This window comes from Giraffa tippelskirchi, chromosome 4 (genome assembly GCF_054371585.1).
Source record: "Giraffa tippelskirchi isolate mGirTip1 chromosome 4, T2T-mGirTip1v1.2.pri, whole genome shotgun sequence".
Classification (NCBI taxonomy): Eukaryota; Metazoa; Chordata; class Mammalia; order Artiodactyla; family Giraffidae; genus Giraffa; species Giraffa tippelskirchi.
In genome coordinates this window covers 44,145,010-44,166,178 of record NC_137278.1, presented here as the reverse complement: position 1 = coordinate 44,166,178, position 21,169 = coordinate 44,145,010, and the positions used below count along the sequence as shown (strand labels likewise).

Sequence of the window (21,169 nt, the reverse complement as noted above, 5' to 3'; positions counted from 1 at the left end):
GAGTGAAAGGGGATGCAAATACTGATTATACTGGGACTATGCATAAACTGGGAGCTTCTTCCACGAAGAAGCCTTGTCTATCCATCTTAGAGTCCCATCTGTATCCAGCCCAGAGCTTTAAATTCACAGGGATGCTCAGTGAACATTGACTGGTGTCCACCTCCCAGGAAATCTAACTTAGGGCAAATTTAGAGGGAGAGACTTCTCAGTTTAGTTCAAATACCTTAATGTAGGTTGGGTTGGCTTTGGTTGTCAAAAGAATTATGAATAAACAAAGAGACAGCAGGGCCCCCATAATGGGAAGTGGACCCTTTCAGGATGGGGCTGCTGAGCATAGGGCATGTCTGACAAGTCACAGTCGTGTGGCAGAATCCCCTGGGACCACAGCTGTATGCAAAGGAAGGTGTATTTATGGGATATCCAAGTGGGATTTCAGGTCTCTGCTTTGCATGAGAACCTGCTAGGGCTGCTGAAAGAAATGAAAAGAACCTTTAAGTCTTAACTGCTGGATCCTAGGAGAGCAGGTTGACATCTCTAGGGGAAAAATAAAGGTAGCTTTGATCTCTGAAGAGTATGCCCACATGGGCAAAGAGTTCACTCCAGTGTTGAAGGCTCTGGCTTGAATTTGATGGGGAGGATTCTCTTGAATGTACCCTTGGGTGTTTGATGGTTGAGGACCTCTGACCCAGCTCTGAGTAGAAGAGGCCAGGAGGCCATAAATAAATGAATATAGCTGGGGTTTTCCTTTTGGAGTCTTACAAAGAAACTGTGAATACTGTGAGGAGAAACACCTCTTCTGAGGGCGGTCAGAAGGCTGTGCAGTCTGTGCTCTGCCACGATGAAGGAAGCGCATTCATGTAATGGACACTACAGACAAATCTTAACAGCAAATGGCAGTCAAGTGTGCATTCCAACAAAATCAGGAAATTATGACAGTTTCTGGTAGAGGAAGACACTGGACATCTTGAGAAAGGGCATCTTTTGGTCTAAGTGGCTCAAGGGCACAGTAGGGAGTAGTGGTGGCCGTGGTCAGAGAACAGGGTGATGACATCCTTACTGGACAGTGACAATGACAACAAAAACCTGGGAGCTGTGTGGTTAATGGCCAACACTGGCAGTGATGTATGGAGTCAACATCATTGACCTTGGTGATGACTAGGTTGGCAATCATGGCAAAAGCCCCAGCAAATCCCACTGAAGCAGAGAGGAGAATGGCACCAAAGAGAAGTACAGAAAGGCTTTATTGGTTGAGGTGGTGTTGATAAGATACCCAAGTCCTGCTTGTGGAAGGACCGAGTGTGGACTGGAGTCAAAGATATTTCTGTCACACTGCAGTTGTGACCTGTTCCCTTAGGACTCTGTGTCTGGGGAGAACATACTACACTGGGGTTAGAAAAACTATTTTAAAGGCCATGTTCTTGAAATAATTTAGATTTACTATTGGTGGCTTTACCTGTTGCTCAGGGAGACTCACCCTTCATCATTAAATGAATAATCTTTGTTCCTCCTCACCCAGAAGTTATCAGTTTCCCATGTGAAAAGCAGTTGAACCCCAATCAGTGCCTGGAATTCCGAGCACCTGCTCTCGTGACTTTAGATGCTTGGCACACTCAAAACTTGCTTTCTTTGTCCACAGGATCTGATTATACAGTGGAGGTCCCCCTTCTCTGCAGTCATACCAGCCTCTCAGTGGACCTCAGCTGTAGCCACTCTGGAAGATGCGTGCCTATTTCTCCTTGAAGTGAATTATTTGGGGCATAAAACTTAGTCTATAAATAAAGTTAGACAATACTGAATATACTCTAAACATTTGCTCAGAAATTATTCAACTGTTTTCATGTGATAATACAATTATATTAACTTCTCACAGTTTAACTCAAGATTATGGGCTGATTCAGAAGCCCTGAAAACCTCCTCCTATCTTTTTAAGATTAAAGTATCTCCCTTATTGATTTTTCTTTTGATAAAATATTACACATTCACTGTAAAAAAAAAAAGTTAAAAGATACGGATGGGCAAAAGGAATAAAATTAAAAATACCACAGTTCCATTTTCAGAGTTAACTACTATTCACAACTTGACGTATACATTCTTCCAAATCTTCTATGTATGGACTCGTGGAATGCTTGTGTATAAAAAGCACTCACATACCTGTAGAACACAAAGAGGGTTACGTCTAGATATCTCAATAACTACATGATTAGTTTCTAATAGTTTAACTGTGTAGAATGTTTGCCTGTTATTTCATAACCATCTGTTCCTATTTATGGTGGTGGCTATTAATTCATTTAGTTCTCTGAAGTTTTACATACATTTTAATTTAAAATCTCTTCAAGATTGCATATTATCTCCAGTGTAAATCTTTTTGTTTTGGGGGTCTAAAGACTTTAGTGTTGTTGGTCTTCCTTGTAGACTTTGTAATTCTTGCCTATGAGCTCATCTTCCATGGAACTCGTCTTTCCAAGGACATCTCCCCTGTGTTCTCTGGGTTATAGAGGGGAGATTCTCGCAAGGGAGGTTTCAGTGTTGTCCTTTAGGATATAGCACTGCTGGACCAAACCTTAGGCTAGTGGATCAGGAATGTTTCTACCCATAGCTGGGCTGATAGGTGTATTCAGTACAGCCTCTACTGTACTGAATGGGCCTCTTCATTGAAGGGCAGTATGGTCCTATTTCCTGACCTCAAGATTCTGCTACATCAGGGGCTCATGACTCACTGAAACCACAACCGCAGTCACCCAGTCTGAGTCCCCTGTGGGTCTTGCTGCTTCAGCTCTTATTTACATCTTTGTTCCTGACACTGAGCACAACCCTGTGGGACCTTCTCAGGGACAGACCACCCCCTTCCCCTGGGTCCCCTGCCTGTTGTTTGTAGAAAAGCTTTAGCCTCCTAGGCCTTGCTTGAGTTACAAAGAGCAATTTTAATTAGAGACATGAGAAAATACAGAAACAAATAAAAACAGTCAAGCAAGATGAAATAATAGTTTGGCCATAAAACAAAGTCAAGGACCTTTAGTTCCCCCTCAAGGGCTATAAATAATATCCTAAGCCATATCTTTGAATGTTTTGGCAAATACTAAAACACCCACCAGGAGGAAAAAGTTAACTACATGCTGACCATTATCACATGGACCCCAGACTAGTTGGAGCCTGAAAACTGATAATTGAGATTCCCAAAGCATCACCCTGTTACTTCACCATCAACCAGAGAATTGTGCCTGGGCTGATCATATACCCCACAACCCTACTCCTCATAATGTCTTTATAAACCCTTCCCTGGAAGGGATTGGGGAGTTTGGGTCTTTTGAACATGAGCTACCCATTCTCCTTGCTTGGTGCCTGATAATAAAAGCTGTACTTTCTTTCACCACAACCTGGTGTCAGTAGATTGCCTTTGCTGTGTGTCAGATGAGCACATTCAGATTCTGTTTGGTAATATTCCTACTCTGTCCTTAAAGATTTGCCTTGCTTGCTTGGAGCTTGGAGATAACATTTTAAAATGGTGTTTTTGTATTTTAAAATCAAGCTTTTCTACGTATTTGCAATAGGAAGTTAGGGCTGTAGGGGAGTAGTGCTCATCAATTTGACCTTAAATTCAATACCAATTATCCCTGTGTTGGATGGTTTTGCTTGTCTTCCATAGAGCAACATGTTCTTAATTGCTTTAGTTGCTTTGTCATTTTCCTCCATGTTCACTGTAATTATCTCAAGCTTTCCCTCTGAGCCAGAAAATTTGTTGGCTTCTTTGATGTTTCTAACTTATCTAATAGCTCTATAAATTTCTTGTTTTTGTCCTTAATTTTTTGCCTTCACTCGCAGTTTCCTTTTTATTTAGTTGATTTATCCACTCATCTTTGGGCTCTTTTTTATTGTTTCAAAAACATACCAAATATGTTTAATTATACACTAACTGGATATAATTTATTAAATGTTGAATTAATGAATTAACTATTAAATTAATATAATTAAATATTCATATTGGTTCTATAGTATGAAGCACTCAGGAGTTTTCTTCTATAACTGGGACAGTGATTACTTCTAGACTTGCTCTGTTTATCTTTTCATATTCTGTTTCTTATTTTTTTCTCTTCCCCTCCTCTGCCTTATTTTTGTTCCTCAAAAACATCTAGCATGTTGGCTTAGCTTCCCTAACATTTCTTTTAATTTTGCATGAGGAAGTCTGGCCAGACCATCCAATGCTCTGAAAGTGTGAGGGCCCTCGTGACACCTTTCTACCTACCCGTCATTCCTTTGACCCCAGAGTTTGGGGGATGAGAGTACTTCCTGCTTCACTGAGGTCTGAGTGTTACAGCGACAGGTGGATGACAGATCTGGGCTCTGCTCTCTTTCCTGAAATGTGCTCAATGCCCCACACCAGGGTCCTCTTCACTTAGCAGGGATGTGGCCTCTTCCTGGGGCTCTGGCTCATTCCTGGAAGGCAGCGCAGAGCCCTAAAAAAAAAACAAGTGCAGCTGCTCCTCCAGGTCCTGTTGGCCTCCCTTATGGGTTTTTCCCTGGGATTTCTCCTCAACTTTCCCCAGGCTGCCTGTTCACCCTCTCAGCCCTCTCTGTGCTCAATCATGAGGTGCTGGTGATACTCCTTGGGGTCTTATTCTCTAACCTCCTCTTCTCATTCAGTGCCAGGGTGTGGCGGGAGAGAGACAACTAACATTCCATTCTAGAATTCTGTTTTATTTCTCTTGACACATTTTCAGTCGTATAAGGTTGTACTATTTTCCATATTTGATGGACTCTGATTTATGTTTGGCTTTTCCCCCAAAATTATTTTTCAATCACTTAAAATTGAGTGAAATAGAAGGAGGTTGTGCGATCCGGCATCACTTGCACCACCCTTACTAAAGTCTAAGCAGATGCAGCTGTTGAGAATGCCACACAGGATCCCAGGGACTCCTGGGTTATTGCTACCATCAGAGACTGATTCATGCTCCTCAGAGAGCAGACTCTCTCAGTCTCTCTCAGGCCCTTTGACCCCTGCTTTCTTCATCTGTGAAGTGAGTGTGTTGTATTATGCTGTTCACCTTTCATTAAACTTCACTGTATCTAAAATGAAATTATACTTCCTTCCTACATCCAAAACGTTGAGTTTCCTTCTCCAGGATTTCTGAGAGTTTCCTGAGGCACAGCGTGGCGTGAGCTCCACAAAACCTCTCTCATCCAGCTTTCTCACCTTGCTGACTTGATTCTGCCTCTGTGCTCATGAGACTGGTCCCTTGGTGACTCTGCCAGGCCTAGGGGAGAGGACACGGCCCTGCTCCCAGCCCTACAGCTTCTGTGACAACAGGCTCCTGAGAGTACTTTCCATCTGCCTTAGAAGAGGAGTGTCTGGTACCCACAAGGGCCTACTAACAGCAGTCTCCAAGCCCACTTACCAAATGGAGAGGAGGGGAAATCCTTTCCTCACCCAGCCTAAGGCATCCTCCCTTGCCTGCCACTGGATGAATGACTGTGAGAACACTTTACGGTAAGTGCAGTATCCCCATGCCCCACCCCCTCCCACCACATAGATAAAGGTGTGGCCTGATCTCCTTAGCTCAGAGAAGATAACCATAATAGTCTCCAGTCTGAAGGTCTTGGTCTCAGCCACAGGCCAGTCCAAGAAGCAACAGTCTCTGTCCAGTGCACTGTCACAGCCTTTTCTCTCTCCTGGGGTGTGGAGAGGGTCAGTCTGCCATCATCTGGTCACCTCATCTCCCACAAACACATCTTGAACAATTCAATAGCTGCATCTCCAAGGAACCAACAATTATTTTCAGCTGTAGAGCAGTCTACACCTGTATTTAAGGGAAGAGGGAAACTAAAACATGTGTCTAATTTGTCTGGGCCAGTTCTGCTCCTATGCTCAACGTGTGTTCCCAAGTAGGACCTATCACTTCTTGGATCAGAGCATTCTATCTGGGTTTCCTCCAGAACAACCGTGGCTGCTTGCCTCACATCTGGTTGATTGCAAGTGCTGTTTGACATGATTAAAACTAGACAACACCAAGAGTGAACCCTAAAGTAAACTATGGACTTTGGGTAATTACAATAGATCTTTGTAGGTCCGTTACTTGTGACAAACATACCACTCTGGTGGGGGATGTTGATCATAGGGAAGGCCATGCACGTATGGGGGCAGGGCATATATGGCAAATCTCTGTATCTGCCCCTCAATTTTGCTGTGAACCTAAAACTGCTCTTAATAAATGTCTTAATAAAAAAAAATTGTGTTTGTGTTTCAGCATACTGGTGTCTGGCTTATAGGAAAAAGTTTCAGAGGTCATGCCTGAGATAAGGCTGCCTTCTGGAAGCCTCTCTGCAGACAGGCACGACTCCCCCGGACCCCTCACTTCTTATTGGATAGCAAGTCTCAGAACTCCAGCTTGGTCCTTCCTGCCCAGCTTCTGTGAGCAGTCTGACAAGACTGCCCCTTTTCTCACCCACCTGGGGTCTGTGCTGTAGAACATTCCAACCACTCAAGAAAGGCAGGAGCAGTGGGTGTTTCAAGGCCAATTAAAGCTCCAGCCCTACTTCACTCCCCGCTACTTGTTAGCACCTCTATGATTTTCATCTGCTGGGACAGGTGTGGAGGGAGGGGGTTGCTGGGAGGATCATTTCCAGTTGCTACCTCAGAGAGGCTGCTGTGGCTGTCCTGACTCTGTGCTGGGCAAATACATGAGCCATGTCTTAGTGCAATGACCAAGTGAGGGTTTCAGGTACCCTTGGGGCCCTGGGTCTGGAATCAAGAGACTCACAGAATGAGGAATGACTTTAGGATCCTCTGTGGAGACGGACTGAAAACTTTTCTTCATAGCCAGAAAAACTGCTCTTCCAGAGGGAGACTGGAAACCATCTTTGCACTTGAACTCCTTGTTGTTCCTGCCTTTTTTGAGTAGTTGGAATGTTCTGCAGCACAGACCTCAGGTGGGTGAGAAAAGGGGCAGTCCTGTCAGACTTAGGGCTCCCCAAAGTCTAGCAGGAGGACTGAGCTGGAGCTTCGAGTCTTATTCTCTAACAAGGGGTGGGGGTCTGGGGGAGTTGTGCCTATCTGTGGTGAAGCCTCCAGGAGTCAGCCTTATCTCAGGCACAGCCTCTGAAACCCTTTCCTGTGAGCCAGGCACCCGTGTGCTCACATTTTAACAAACATCATGACCTTTACTTAGCACAGGGCTGGGGAAAAGCCAGGGCAAGTGTTCCCAATTTGAAGAGCCTCATAAATGTTGTGGCATCTTCCTACATGCGGATGAGGAGTCCACTGTCGCCTGAGTCAACTTTCCAGATGTGGGGGGAAAGGACTGGTGGGGGCCATGAGTGGGATGGGAAGGAGGCAGCCAGCCGGTATCATGGAAGAAACCCTGGATCTGAGTCTCGGTCAGAGGCCGGTTGGCCTTCCAAGGTGGCGTACTGGTAAAGAATCCGCCTGCAATGCAGGAGACTTGGGAGATACGAGTTTAATCCCTGGGTCGGGATGATCCTCTGGAGGAGGAACTGGCAACTTACTCTAAGGAGGAGCCTGGCGGGTTACAGTCCTTGGGGTTGCAGAGAGTCAGACACGACTCAGCACACAATCACGCACAGAGGCTGGCTAACCTAACCACACAGACTGCAGCTGCTGGATCCCACGTCCCTGCAGGGTCTTTTCTCAGCTGTGAGGTGGGAGATGGAGGAGGAGTGATCCACACCTGGTATTTCTCACCCAGAATGTATAAGCTTATGGAAGTGAGAACCCTTGAAAAAACCATTGGCTACTGATTCAACAGTAGCAGCGCAAGAAGATACATCCTGGACTTGGTGTTTAAAGTCTCAGGTTGGATCTGAGCTACTTCTTGGTCAGGTGAATTTAGGCCAGATACTTCATGTCTCCAACCCTCAGTTTCCTGACCTGTCAGATACAAACACCCTGGATCTAACTCCCTTGAGAGGTGGATTAAATGAGCTGGGAATGCTCAGGAAGTGCTGTTATTTGATGCTGTCAAAGGTCAAGGCCTCTTATTTGGGATTAGGGAGCAGGACACATGTGGCCTCTACAAGCCCGTTCTCTCTCAAGGGAGGAGAGCACTGGCCGGCCGGTGGCCGTGGTTACCTCGACCAATGGCTGGTTTCCTGCGGGGGCTTCTCTGCCTGTGCACAGTTTCAATTTCCCCTCTTAATCTTGGTCCAAGGCCAGAAGTAGGGGGCGTGCAGGTTTCTCAAGCTGGGACCTCTGCAGAGCAGGCTCTGCTCCCTGGTATTCTTGCCATCACTTCTCACTGGTTTGTGGAACAGAAAGGATTGGAACAGAAAGGAGAGTCTGGTTACACATCGCACTGGTTTCTCTGTTTTCTTTTTGTGACTCATTTTTGTGAATATTTCAAGTAAACACTTTCGGGGAGATACTGCTAGCTCAGCTGGTAAAGAATCTGCCTGTAATGAGGGAAACCCGGGTTTGATTCCTGGGTTGGGAAGAGCCCCAGGAGAAGGGATAGGCTACCCACTCCAGTATTCTTGGGCTTCCCTGGTGGCACAGATGGTAAAGACTCCACCTGCAGTGTGGGAGACCTGACTTCTATCCCTGGGTTGGGAAGATGCCCTGGAGGAGGGTGTGGCAACCCACTCCAGTATTCTTGCCTGGAGAATCCCCATGGACAGAGGAGCCTAGCAGGCTGTCCAGGGGTTGCAAAGAGTCAGACACTAAGCATAGTACTCCTTGGCTTAGTTTTCTGCTCCCCCATCTTTGCACTAGGCAATAAGTCTGCCTTCGGTATCCAGCCTGCTGTCCTTGAGGAAGAGGCCAGGGTACCTGAGACCACCATTTGCCTGGGCTGCCTTCAGCCAGGAACTGAGAGTTTGGGCATTTCTATAATATGGAATCGATTCCGTGTCCTTTGTGAAGAGTGGAAGCCATTTGCCTCCCTCTGTCTTTCCTTGTAGGCAGCTGGCACTGGCTGAAATTTCTCTGTCAGTGACCCACTCCTCTGTGTTTGAGTCTTGTGTTCAATGCAGACATCCTGGGAGTTGCCACAGTCTTCAGGAGTGACACTTCCTATTTACAGAAAGTCAAGGTCCAGCCTGGGAGGGCTTTGTAAATTCCCCAGGTTTGCTATTTTTACCATCTCATGTCTCCTGTAATCATTAGCTGTGAAACTCATACAACAAAAATGAACTGAGCGCTTCTGGTGAACAAGTGGAGATTTGAAGAGAGTGGGCACTCAGAGAGGGCCTCTTCCCTGTACCTTGCCCTGTGCATCTCTTCCACCTGGCTGTTCCTGAATTATATCCTCTTGAAATAAACCTGTAATCTAAGTGAGTAAGTGGATTTCCTGAGTTCTGTGAAAAACTCTAGCAAATTAATCAAACCCAAAGTGGGGTTTCACTGAACCTCTAATCTAGAGCCAGTTTGTCAGAAGCACAGGTGACAGTCTGGGCTTGCATTTGGCATCTGAAGTTGAGGGAGGTTAAGGGCAGTCTTGTGGGGCTGAGTCCTTAACCTCTGGGATCTGACACTGTCTTCAGGTAGATAGTGTCAGAAGTGAGTTGAACTGTAGGACACCCAGCTGGTGTCAGAAAATTGCTTGTTGGTGTGGGGAAAAGTCCCACCACCCACTGTAGCACAGCTGGGTTGGTCCAGCTCTTTGAATGGTTAGCAGGCTGGTTAGGGATCAGCCACAATGTCCCCATAGCCATCCCAGACTGCCATGCAGCTGGTGGGCAGTAACCCTCTCTTGACTGGCCTTGGACTCAGGCCACCTGTTCCTACCACGTTTACTAGTTGTCTCCTCACTCCTGCACCTATTTATGAACTTGGCCATTTTAAACAAAGGAGGTAAACGTATTCATCAACTGCCGTAAGTTCTGTGTTGTATTCTCACGCTCACAAAATCTCTGTAGATGTAGGTGGGATGCAGCCCTCAGTCAACAGAAGCAGGAACTGTGATTGGAGGGGTTGTGACTGTGTTGATTGTCCCTCAGCTGGTGCTGGCCACACTCCAGAGCTCATGTGATTTGCCTTGAGAGATGCCTTCAGAGAGAGGGACCGAAGCCTTGTGGTTCATATGAGCTGGAAGGACTTTATGAACCATCTCCTCCTCTGAAAAATGGGGATCCTGCTAATACCTTTCTGATAGTCATTGTAAGGATTCAATGAGTTAATTCAGGTGAAGCATTTTGAACAGGGCCTGGCACTAGAAAGCGCTGAGTAAATGTTGTTAATTATTATTCATATCATCACTGTTGTCTGGCATACCTCCTTCACTTCACAGGTGGAAGGGGAGGTTCAGGATTAGGAACATGCCCAGGGTCACACAGCTAGAGACTATGGCACAGTCAGCTCCAAACAGCCAACTCTGTGCCAGGTTTCCCGTGTTAAATGGCCATAGGAGAGACCATGTGGCAGTGTGGGTTACAAATGAGTGGCGTAGACTTTCGAACGTCCTATCAATCATCAAAGGCGTATGTTCCCAATATTTTCATTAAGCAGACTTTGGTTTTCAGAGCAGTTTTAGATTTATAGAGTTTTTGTCAACACCACAAAGAGAGTTCCCATATGAAACTCCCATATGAAGAAGGGAAAAAGTTTCCCTTTTTACTAACATCTTACCTTAGTATGACACATTTGTCCCAATTAACAAATCAATGTTGACACACTATTATTAACCACAGTTCCTACTTTATTCATAGTTCCTTGATTTTTACCAAATTTCCTTTTTCCGTTCTGGGGTCCCATCTGGACACCACATTACATTTAGTTGTCGTGTCTCCTCGGGCTTCTCTTGACTGTGCCAGCTTCTCGGACTTTGTTTTCGATGACCTTGGCAGTTACAAGGAGTACTGGGCAGGTATTTTGTAGACTGCTTCTGTTCCTCAACTGGGATTTGTCTGAGCTTTTTCTCATTGAAAACTGGTGTTTAGGGTTCTGGGGAGAAGAACACAGAGGTAAAGTGTTACCTCATCACATCAGGTCGAGGGTACATCCGTCAACGTGACTTATCACTGTTGGTGCTGACTTTGGGTTGACCTCTGCTTGAGGTAATGCTGGGCAGGTTTTTCCACTGTGAAATTACCTCCACTCTCTTCCATACTGTATTCTTTGGAAGGAAATCACTATTTGCAGCCCTTTAGAGACTCTTTAAGGAGTTATGTTCCCTTCCAGGGTTAAGTATCTGCGTAAATTATTTGGAATTCTCCTGCATGGAGAGATTTGTCAGTATTTGTATTTTTAAATATACATGTAATGTTACAGTTAGCTAATATTTTAAGGTACAATAAAGATATATATATATGTACAATTTATGGTATAACATGTATAATTAGGGATAAATTTATTCTTACACTGAATGTAATCAACCTATCGGAGTCTTTTTCTTGATAATATATATTATTTGTAGCTAAGATCTGGTCAGATCTGACAAGAGCATCATGCTTTTAACACTTATGAGAGCTGGATTTTATCAAGTGTTTATTCTGTGCCAGTGCTGTACCCAGCGCATCATTTGCTGTATTAACTCAGTCTCCCTGAAGTGAGAACTATTATCATGTCCATTTTACAGATAAGGAAACAGAGGCCTAGGCAGTTGGATAATGTTCTCATATGGCTAGGAAGAGGCAGAGCTGGGGGGAACCCTGGCAGTTTGGCTCCAGAGCCCCTTTTGTGGCCTCCACCTCTGCGTGCCTTGCCTGGTCAAGCCTCAGTGCCAGAAACATACTGTCATTCAGTCTCCTCAAGGGAAACCAAGTTGCCATCACCGGAGGAGGCAAGGCTGTGCCGAGGGTGCAGACCAGTGGTAGGGCTGGCCTTGAGCTTCCTCGAGGCTCCTGGCCATTGCCAGGTCTGAGCTAGGCACAGGGCAATCTGAGCTGTTTGAATTTGGCCATTGAGCAGAGGCTGCATGGCCTCAGTTTTATCACGGAGGTCAGCGCCCTCCTCAGAGTGCTGCTGGAGCAAGAGAGGAGTGTCCACCAAGCTTTCAGCCCTAAGCTCCCAGAGCTTCTGCTGCAGGGCTCAGCTCCATGCTAGGGGCCCCAGTGCAGCCAAGAGGTCATGAAACGAAAAGTCATTTAAAAATAACTCGGCTTTCACTTGCGTTTCTCCTAAGTGGCTAAATGAACTGAGAGACTCACAGAGCTTCTCCCACGTCCCCCAGCCCTGCCCTCGTTGCTCTCCCTGCAGGTGTCCCTGCCCTCTTCCTGGCTCTCAGATCCTCCCCTGGCTGTTTCCTTCCTTGCCTGGATTTTTATGTTAAGAATGGCTGGCAGAGCCGGGCTCCTTCCCTTGGAGGATGAGGTCCAGAGGAGACAGAGGGGTACGGAGCCACCTTTCCTGGGGATGGGAAAGGCTGGGAACCCGTCAGCCTTGTGTCCCCTCACACTGTCTGGCCCTTGCTTGGTAAGGGACAAGGTGCCTGTGTTCGTTTCCTAGCACTGCTCTAACCAAGTACCACAAGCTTTGGGCACCTCAAAACAGCAGAAATGGATTCCCTCACAGTTCTGGAGGCTACATGTCAGAAATCAAGGTGTTGACAGGACCACGTTCTATCTGAAGGCACTAGGGGAGGATCCTCCCTTGCCTCCTCCCACCTTCTCATGGTTGCTGGCAGTCTCTGGCGTTTCTTGGCTTGTAGATTCCTCACTGGTATCTCAGACTCCGTCTTCACGTGGCTTCTCCCATGTGTGTTTGTGGTCAGACTTCCCTATTTCTGTAAGGACACCAGTCACTGAATTAGCGTCCACCCTGATCCAGTATGACCTCATCTTAACTTGATTACATCGCCAAAGACCCTGTTTGTAAATAGGTTCTTGTCCACAGGTTCAGAGGCTAGGGCGTATCTTTGGAGGCAAGAAAATTCAACCCAGCTCATAACAGTACCTTATTGTTGAGAATTATTCTGACTAGCCCATTCCTGTCCCAAGACCTGGTTCCCTCAGGCCTATAAATTGTTTCCATCTCTGTTCAGGCAAACCAGAGTCCCCTGCCGCCCTACAGCAGAACCTTCTTCTGGCTTCATGCCCTCAGAACCTCACTGAAGAGCTATGGACCAAGCGGGTACTTGCCTGATGCTGTGAGGGAAGGACCAGAAGCATAGCTAGTGGGGAGTACGTTTTCTGGAACTTATAATTTTTCAACCACTTTTTAAAATGGTAATATGTTGACATAATGTTTTCCTAAGACTATGCCAGCAAATTTGGAAAACTCAGCAGTGGCCACAGGACTGGAAGAGGTCAGTCTTCGTTCCAATCCCAAAGAAAGGCAATGCCAAAGAATGCTCAAACTACCGCACAATTGCACTCATCTCACATGCTAGTAAAGTAATGTTCAAAATTCTCCAAGCCAGGCTTCAGCAATACGTGAACCATGAACTTCCAGATGTTCAAGCTGGTTTTAGAAGAGGCAGAGGAACCAGAGATCAAATTGCCAATATCCGCTGGATCATCGAAAAAGCAAGAGAGTTCCAGAAAAACATCTATTTCTGCTTTATTGACTATGCCAAAGCCTTTGACTGTGTGGATCACAATAAACTGTGGAAAATTCTGAAAGAGATGGGAATACCAGACCATCTGACCTGTCTCTTGAGAAACCTGTATGCAGGTCAGGAAGCAACAGTTCGAACTGGACATGGAACAACAGACTGGTTCCAAATAGGAAAAGGAGTCCGTCAAGGCTGTATATTGTCACTCTGCTTATTTAACTTATATGCAGAGTACATCATGAGAAACGCTGGGCTGGAAGAAACACAAGCTGGAATCAAGACTGCTGGAAGAAATATCAATAACCTCAGATGTGCAGATGACACCACCCTTATGGCAGAAAGTGAAGAAGAACTAAAGAGCCTCTTGATGAAGGTGAAAGAGGAGAGTGAAAAAGTTGGCTTAAAGCTCAACATTCAGAAAACTAAGATCATGGCATCTGGTCCCATCACTCCATGGGAAATAGATGGGGAAACAGTGGAAACAGTGTCAGACTTTACTTTTTTGGGATCCAGAATCACTGCTGATGGTGACTGCAGCCATGAAATTAAAAGACGCTTACTCCTTGGAAGGAAGGTTATGGCCAACCTAGATAGCATGTTTAAAAGCAGAGACATTACTTTGCCAACAAAAGTCCGTCTAGTCAAGACTATGGTTTTTCCAGTGGTCATGTATGGATGTGAGAGTTGGACGGTGAAGAAAGCTGAGCGCCCCAGAATTGATGCTTTTGAACTGTGGTGTTGGAGAAGACTCTTGAGAGTTTCTTGGACTGCAAGGAGATCCAATCAGTCCATCCTAAAAGAGATCAATCCTGGGTGTTCATTGGAAGGTCTGATGTTGAAGCTGAAGCTCCAATACTTTGGCCACCTCATGCGAAGGGTTGACTCTTTGGAAAAGACCCTAATGCTGGGTAGGATTGGGGGCGGGAGGAGAAGGGGACGACAGAGGATGAGATGGTTGGATGGCATCACCGACTTAATGAACATGGGTTTGGGTAGACTCCGGGAGTTGGTGATGGACAGAGAGGCCTGGCGTGCTGCAATTCATGGGGTCGCAGAGAGTCGGACACGACTGAGCGACTGAACTGAACTGAAGACTATGAGTAAAAATTATTTCTCCTGTGAAGAATCAGTATGAAATATAATATTAATAGTTATGTCATATCAGTGGGGAAAAGAGTAATTATTCAATAACTGAAGCTAGAAAAACATTCACATGGATAAAACTGCAACAGGATACCCACCTAACGCCACATCCATGAAATCAACACTAAATGGATCAAGGATAGCATCAACCCATGTCTTCATAAGTTCATCTTAACAGAAAAGATAAATGACTATTTTTTTTGCACTAGAGAAAGGAGTAATTTCTTTAATAAAGTACAAAAAAGCACCAACCAAAAAGAGGAAAGACTGAAAAATTTGATCTGGTTAAATATATTATAAAATTGAATATTCATTCTCCATGAGTCAGTGTGTACATCAGGATACATGTATAAGAATATTCTTAATAGCTCCTTATATAATAATAAAAAACAAACCCAGAAATATCTTAGAATGCCCACTGACCGGTAAATGGATAAATAAACTGATACTTTCACAATGGGATATTATACAAGATCAAATTTTGTTTTGGGGGTCTAAAGACTTTAGTGTTGTTGGTTTTCCTTGTAGGTTTTGTAATTCTTATCTGTGAACTCATCTTCCATGGAAAACATGTTTCTAAGGACATCTTCCCTCCATTCCCTGGCTTGTGGAAGGGGAATTCCCACAAGGGAGGTTTCAGTGTTGGTCTTCAGAATGTTGCACTACTAGACCAGACCTTAGGCTAGTGTGTCAGGACTGTTGACTCTGTTTCTACCCATAGCTGGGCAGATGTGTCAGTCAAACTTCGGCCTGGTCCTCTTCATCGAAGGACTGCACGGTCCTGCCTCCTGACCTCATGATTCCATCTTGGCCTCATGATTCATGGAAACCACAACCCCAAAGAGAAACATATAGGTAAAGTAACTTACTGTTAATATTTTATATCTTGGTTTGAGACATGTTTACAGATGTTCAAATATGTATAGTTTTGAAATGAATTAATAAATTAAGATTTAAAAAAGCCTTTTCTCATGCTAAAGAGAAAAAGGGTAGTATCTGCCAATGATTGAGTGGTGAGACTCTATGACACCAAGAAAAATTAATGAAAGGGAAGCTTCTTTTAAAATGTGCTCTATTGGGACTTCCCTGGTGGTCCACTGGTAAGACACCAAGCTCCCAATGCAGGGGACCTGGGTTTGATCCCTCATCAGGGAGCTAGATTCCGCATAATGCAAAGACCTGGCAGAACCAAATAAGTAAAAAGAAATAAATACTTAAAAAAAAAATGTGCTCTATCACCCACCAGCCAGTGGTGTCAGCTCCATCCCTGGCTCAGTCCTCTCTTAGACAGCTCCCGTCACAGCATAACCCAGCTGTGCTTCCTCCCGGTCTTGGGCAGTGCCATCTGGGAGTCCATATTTGGTTGAGCTGCAGAGGGAGGGTGTTTCTGTGGCCTGGGGCCTGGAGCACACCTCATGTGAGAGGGATTAGCTCCTCCTCCTTCCAGAGAAATCAGCTAGGCAGCATCTTCACTGCACACAATGGCAGAGACAGAGAAGATGTCACACCACTGTTACTAAGGCGGCCCTCCTTTTCAATTAAAGGGTTAGTGATGGGCGGGCAGAGAAGCCCTTGCGGGGTACTTCATCATTTCCTCTCGCTCTTATATAAGTAAACTTTCCTGCAGCACACATACCCCTGAACCAGGGTATAGGTGACAGGAAGGAAGGAGGCCCCCTGAGTATTGTGATTACAGGGGTACCAGCAGCTGCAACCACACCCACACACTGAGAGTCCACCGAAGGAGGGTGGGGAGCAGGTGGTTAAGAGACAAGAGAACAGAGAGAGGTTATCTGTATCTCCAAATCTGGCCCCAAACTGTGATTTGCAGGTGATTCTGGGGGCCTATTTTCTCCCACCCTATTCTACTCCCAGGCCTAATTTACTTAACAAAATGAACGATGATAGTTCTTTAGAGTTTACAAAATGCTCTGGGTAACATCATCACGTTTGATCCTCCTAAAATGAAGTCCTGTGAGGTGGTTGTGATTGTGATCTTTATTTTATAAGTGAGGAAACTGAGGCTCAGAGTGGCTCAGTGACTGGTCAAGGTCGCAGACTCAGTGGCAGAGCTGAGAGTAAGACTTTGACTCCCTGAGTAGCGTTCTTACACCGTGCTGTGGTTTTATCACTAAGATTTTGGCAGTTGCCGAGAGGGTGCTAGAAAAGCATGGAACAACTACCTACCCCCCGGGCTGGCATCTGGCCCTTTCCCACTGGGCAGAGTAGGAGTGAAGGAACAGGGCTGGCGTCCTGGCACCCTCCCCAGCTGCAGGGAAGTGGTGGCTCTGAAAGGAAATACCCAGAGTTGCCTTCTGAGCCTAGGTGGGGGCTGAGGGAGCTGTGTCCTTGAGCAGCAGAGCTCTGTTCCCTTGGTGTCTGTACCTTCTGCACAGTAACCCGTGGTGCCTCTGAGTACACTGTTTTCTCTGGTGAGTCCAGGAAAGGAGCGCTCAGGAATTGTTTCACTGTCATTTGAAACAATTGTTTAAAAGAACTGCTTCAAAGTTTAGTGTTCTGGTTTTTGTCAAGTAGGCCCATTGTAAAAATAATTTGGGAAATTACAATCAAATTAAAAGGAGAACAAAAGAGTCTCACCACCCAGAGATAATCACTTGTCCACCACTAACATAGCCCCTGGCTGGGAATCGAGCCAAACACAGCTTTTTCTTACCTCCCTTCGAGGCCCCACATAAATTCTAACAGAAAACATTCTGTTTCTACGTAGGATGTAGAAAGCTGTAAGAGAATGAAGAACAAAGCCCCTACCCAAACAGTGAGAAAAAAGTCCTCACCTCATAAGTCTTCCTGAATCCACCAGAGAGAACCAAGGTCACGAGGCAACCAAAATGAGCTGAATGCCAAAGAATGCCTCTGATAAGTATACCACATAGCTGAGGACAGAAACGGTGAACTTGAATATACACCAGTAGAAATTATCCAAAATGAAACACAGAATAAAGAGTGAAAAACAGAGTATTGAAGAGTTGTAAGGGGACATTTCTGGTGGTCCAGTGGTTAAGCCTGAGCTTCCAATGCAAGGGGTATGGGTTTGATCCCTGGTCAGGGAACTAAGGTCCTGCATGCTGCAGCCAAGAAAATTAAAAAATAAAATGCTAAAAAGAGCTGTTTGTTAAAAAAAGAGAGAGAGAGAGTTGTAGGACATTATCAAAGGGTCTAAAATGGAACTGACTGGAATCCAGAGGAAGAGATGGTGGTATCTGGCTCTGTGTTGGTTGAAGCTAAATAGGAAGCAGACTTCTCCTTACCTGTGAGGCTGGGTGAGCACTGGCCTTTGTGGAAGAAAAGAACAGGGAGAGAAAATCTACCTTTAGTGTCAAAGCCTGTTGCCTGAACAGGGGACTACCACGCGATAGTGGTAGTGGAGACTACAAGTTTGCTACACCTAAGGAATCCTAGCCAGGTGGACCTAAGCCCTAAAGGTGACTAGAGCCATGTAAGCAAATAAGAATAATACACACAGAGAGACCCAGCAACCAGGAAAATAAAATCTAGGAGAGGACTCAGAATAAATGGCTCTGAGCCAAGTATAACTGCTGGAGGATACATGCAATGTTTGAACAAAAATTAACCTTCACCAGTATTAGTAGGCTTTTGCTGGGTGATGCTGTGATAACAACCAATCCCAGAAATGCCATGGCTTACAAAAAGAAAGGCTTGCTTCTCAGTTATAATACCTCTCCTTTATGAGCTGGCTCTGACTCTGCCTATACCTTTTTGATTTTGGACTCAAGGTAAAGGAACAGCCCCTACTTGGAATGTTCCAGCTTATGGAGGAGGTAAATGAGATGACAGAACCATGTGAAATCTCTTAAAATTTCTTTTCAAAAGTGGCCTGTGGGTCTTCTACTCACATTTCATGGCTAAAGCAAGTTGTCTTCCAAACACGCTGTCCATGGAGTAGAAAATGACAAACATCTCGCACAGGAGGGAAGATGGTTGGGAACTGTGAAAAGATCTAGCTCAGAGCATTTAAGACTTAAGAGGCATCGGTGCTTTTTTTCCTGGAACTAAGATAGTGATTTTATAATTAAAAACTCAGTAGATTAATTTGAAACTTGGCTGGGCAAAATGGAAAAAGTGTGTGTTGGCTACTGTTGTTTTTCAACCCATAGTACAGCTGAGGAAATCGAGGCCCAGAAGGGTTAAGGAATTATCCTAAGGTCACTCAGCTGTGGCAGAGCTGGTATTCAGTCCCAGGTAGACTGGCTTCAGTGACTGTGCTGTTAGGGACGGTTCTTAATCATATTTTCTGCTTCTTAACAGCCATGCTATTCTGCCAGGATAAACAAGTAGGGGGACAGATCCAAGATACCTAATATGAGAAAAAGAAATTTAAGAGGGAGAAAAGGAGTTGTTGGAGGAGGTGTAGGAATTAAATAAATGATACAGGAGAATGCCTCTGAGTTTAAGAAAGATTTGCAATTTAAAAGGGCTCAGTGACCACTATGGAGAACAGTGTGGAGATTCCTTAAAACACTGGAAATAGAACTGCCATACGACCCAGCAATCCCACTGCTGGGCATACATACTGAGGAAACCAGAATTGAAAGAGACATGTGTACACCAATGTTCATCACAGCACTGCTTACAATAGCCAGGACATGGAAGCAACTTAGATGTCCATCGGCAGACGAATGGGTAAGAAAGCTGTGGTACATATACACAATGGACTATTACTCAGCCATTAAAAAGAATGCACTTGAATCAGTTCTAATGAGGTGGATGAAACTGGAGCCCATTATACAGAGTGAAGTAAGTCAGAAAGAAAAACACCAGTACAGTATATTAATGCATATATATGGAATTTAGAAAGATGGTAACAATGACCCTATATGCGAGACAGCAAAAGAGACACAGATGTAAAGAACAGACTTTTGGACTCTGTGGGAGAAGGCGAGGGTGGGATGATTTGAGAGAATAGCATTGAAACATGTATATTATCATATGTGAAACAGATTGCCAGTCCAGGTTCGATGCATGAGACAGGGTGCTCGGGGCTGGTGCACTGGGATGACCCTAAGGGATGGGATGGGGAGGGAGGTGGGAGGGGGGTTCAGGGTGGGGAACACATGTACACCCATGGCTGATTCATGTGAATGTATGGCAAAAACCACTACAATATTGTAAAGTAATTAGCCTCCAATTAAAATAAATAAATAAATTAGAAAAAAAAAACCCAAAAAAAACCCAAAAATAAAGAAAAGAAAAGAGTTCAGTGAACTGTAGGCTGGGATTGAGGGAAAAGGCACACATGTAGTAATAGCTTGTAAAATTCCTCAACTCCCAGGATAAAAAGAAATTTCTATAAGCTTCCAGAAAGAAAGAATAAATCACTTATAATAGAGAACCAGACTGTCATCAAGTTTTTCATCTGCAGCACTAAATCAGAAGACTATCAGTAACATCTAATGAAAGAAGTGGACCTTGACCTAAGAATTCTGTAACCTCACCTGGCAGTCTTTCCTGTTCGGGTGGATATGATGGGCTGCAGAGTGTATAGCACCCACACGAGTCATTTAAGCAATTTATTGAAATGAAGAGCCCTTTTTGAAGCAACAAATGAATCAAAGCAAACATCTCAGGATAGGGGAAGATGAAGAAGAGAGGAAACAGTAACAGTGAGAAATAAGCCTACTGTGCTTTTCTGTGTACTTAGTCGCTAGAAAGAAAGAAAGTGAAGTCACTCAGTCATGTCTGACTTTTTGCGACCCCATGGATTATAGCCTACCAGGATCCTCCATCCATGGAATTTTTCAGGCAAGAGTACTAGAGTGGGTTGCCATTTCCTTCTCCAGAGGATCTTCCCAACCCAGGGATCGAACCCAGGTCTCCCGCATTGCGGGCAGACTCTTTACCACCTGAGCCACCAGGGAAGCCCTACTCAGTTCCTAAGTCATGGCCAATTCTTTGCGACCCCATCAACTGTAATCCATCAGGCTCCTCTGTCCATGGGATTTCCCAGGCAAGAATACTGGAATGGGTTGCCATTTCCTCCTCCAGGGGTTCTTCCCAACCCAGGGATCAAACCCACATCTCCTGTGTCTCCTGCATTGGCAGGCAGATTCTTTACTACTGCACCACCTGGTAAGTCTATGCCTTTGTATACCTAAATCTAAGTGAATAATGATAGAGCAACTAGTAATTTGTCCTCTAAGTTTAGATTTATAATTATGGTGGGAGATTTAAGAACATTTCTTTATACTAAGAATCAAGCAGACCAAAAATAAAATCCTAGAGGAATAGAAGATTTTATTAACAAACTCAATTACAGTAATGTAACTAGGCAACCTGTGAATAGAGAGAGCGAATGAGAATGAGACCAGCTCTTGGTGGGTGGGATGGGAAGGACCATTTCAGGCATACCAAATGCCCCTCTGAGACCACTTCTCCTGTCTGCTCACTGATCTTTAAATCAAGATGAGAAATGAGTGCTTTGCTTTGAGGCTTTGTTCTGTGCTCAAAGATCTCCTAGGTCTTGAAAAAGTCTTTATTTTAAACTATGGTGATCCCATCCACTCAGCACAAGTGTGCTTGTTAAATTCCATCCTGAGAAGAGCTTTAAT

General features: G+C 44.8%; 1 long non-coding RNA gene across 1 annotated transcript; it reads right to left on the bottom strand.

Moving 5' to 3' along the window:
• Positions 1-10,622: 10,622 nt before the first annotated feature.
• On the bottom strand, positions 10,623-15,175 carry LOC145544965 (uncharacterized). Its single transcript, XR_014081765.1, has 2 exons — positions 12,550-15,175; positions 10,623-10,888 (listed from the first exon to the last, which is right to left on the bottom strand). It is a non-coding gene; the product is annotated as an uncharacterized LOC145544965 (long non-coding RNA).
• Between the last annotated feature and the right edge of the window lie 5,994 nt (positions 15,176-21,169).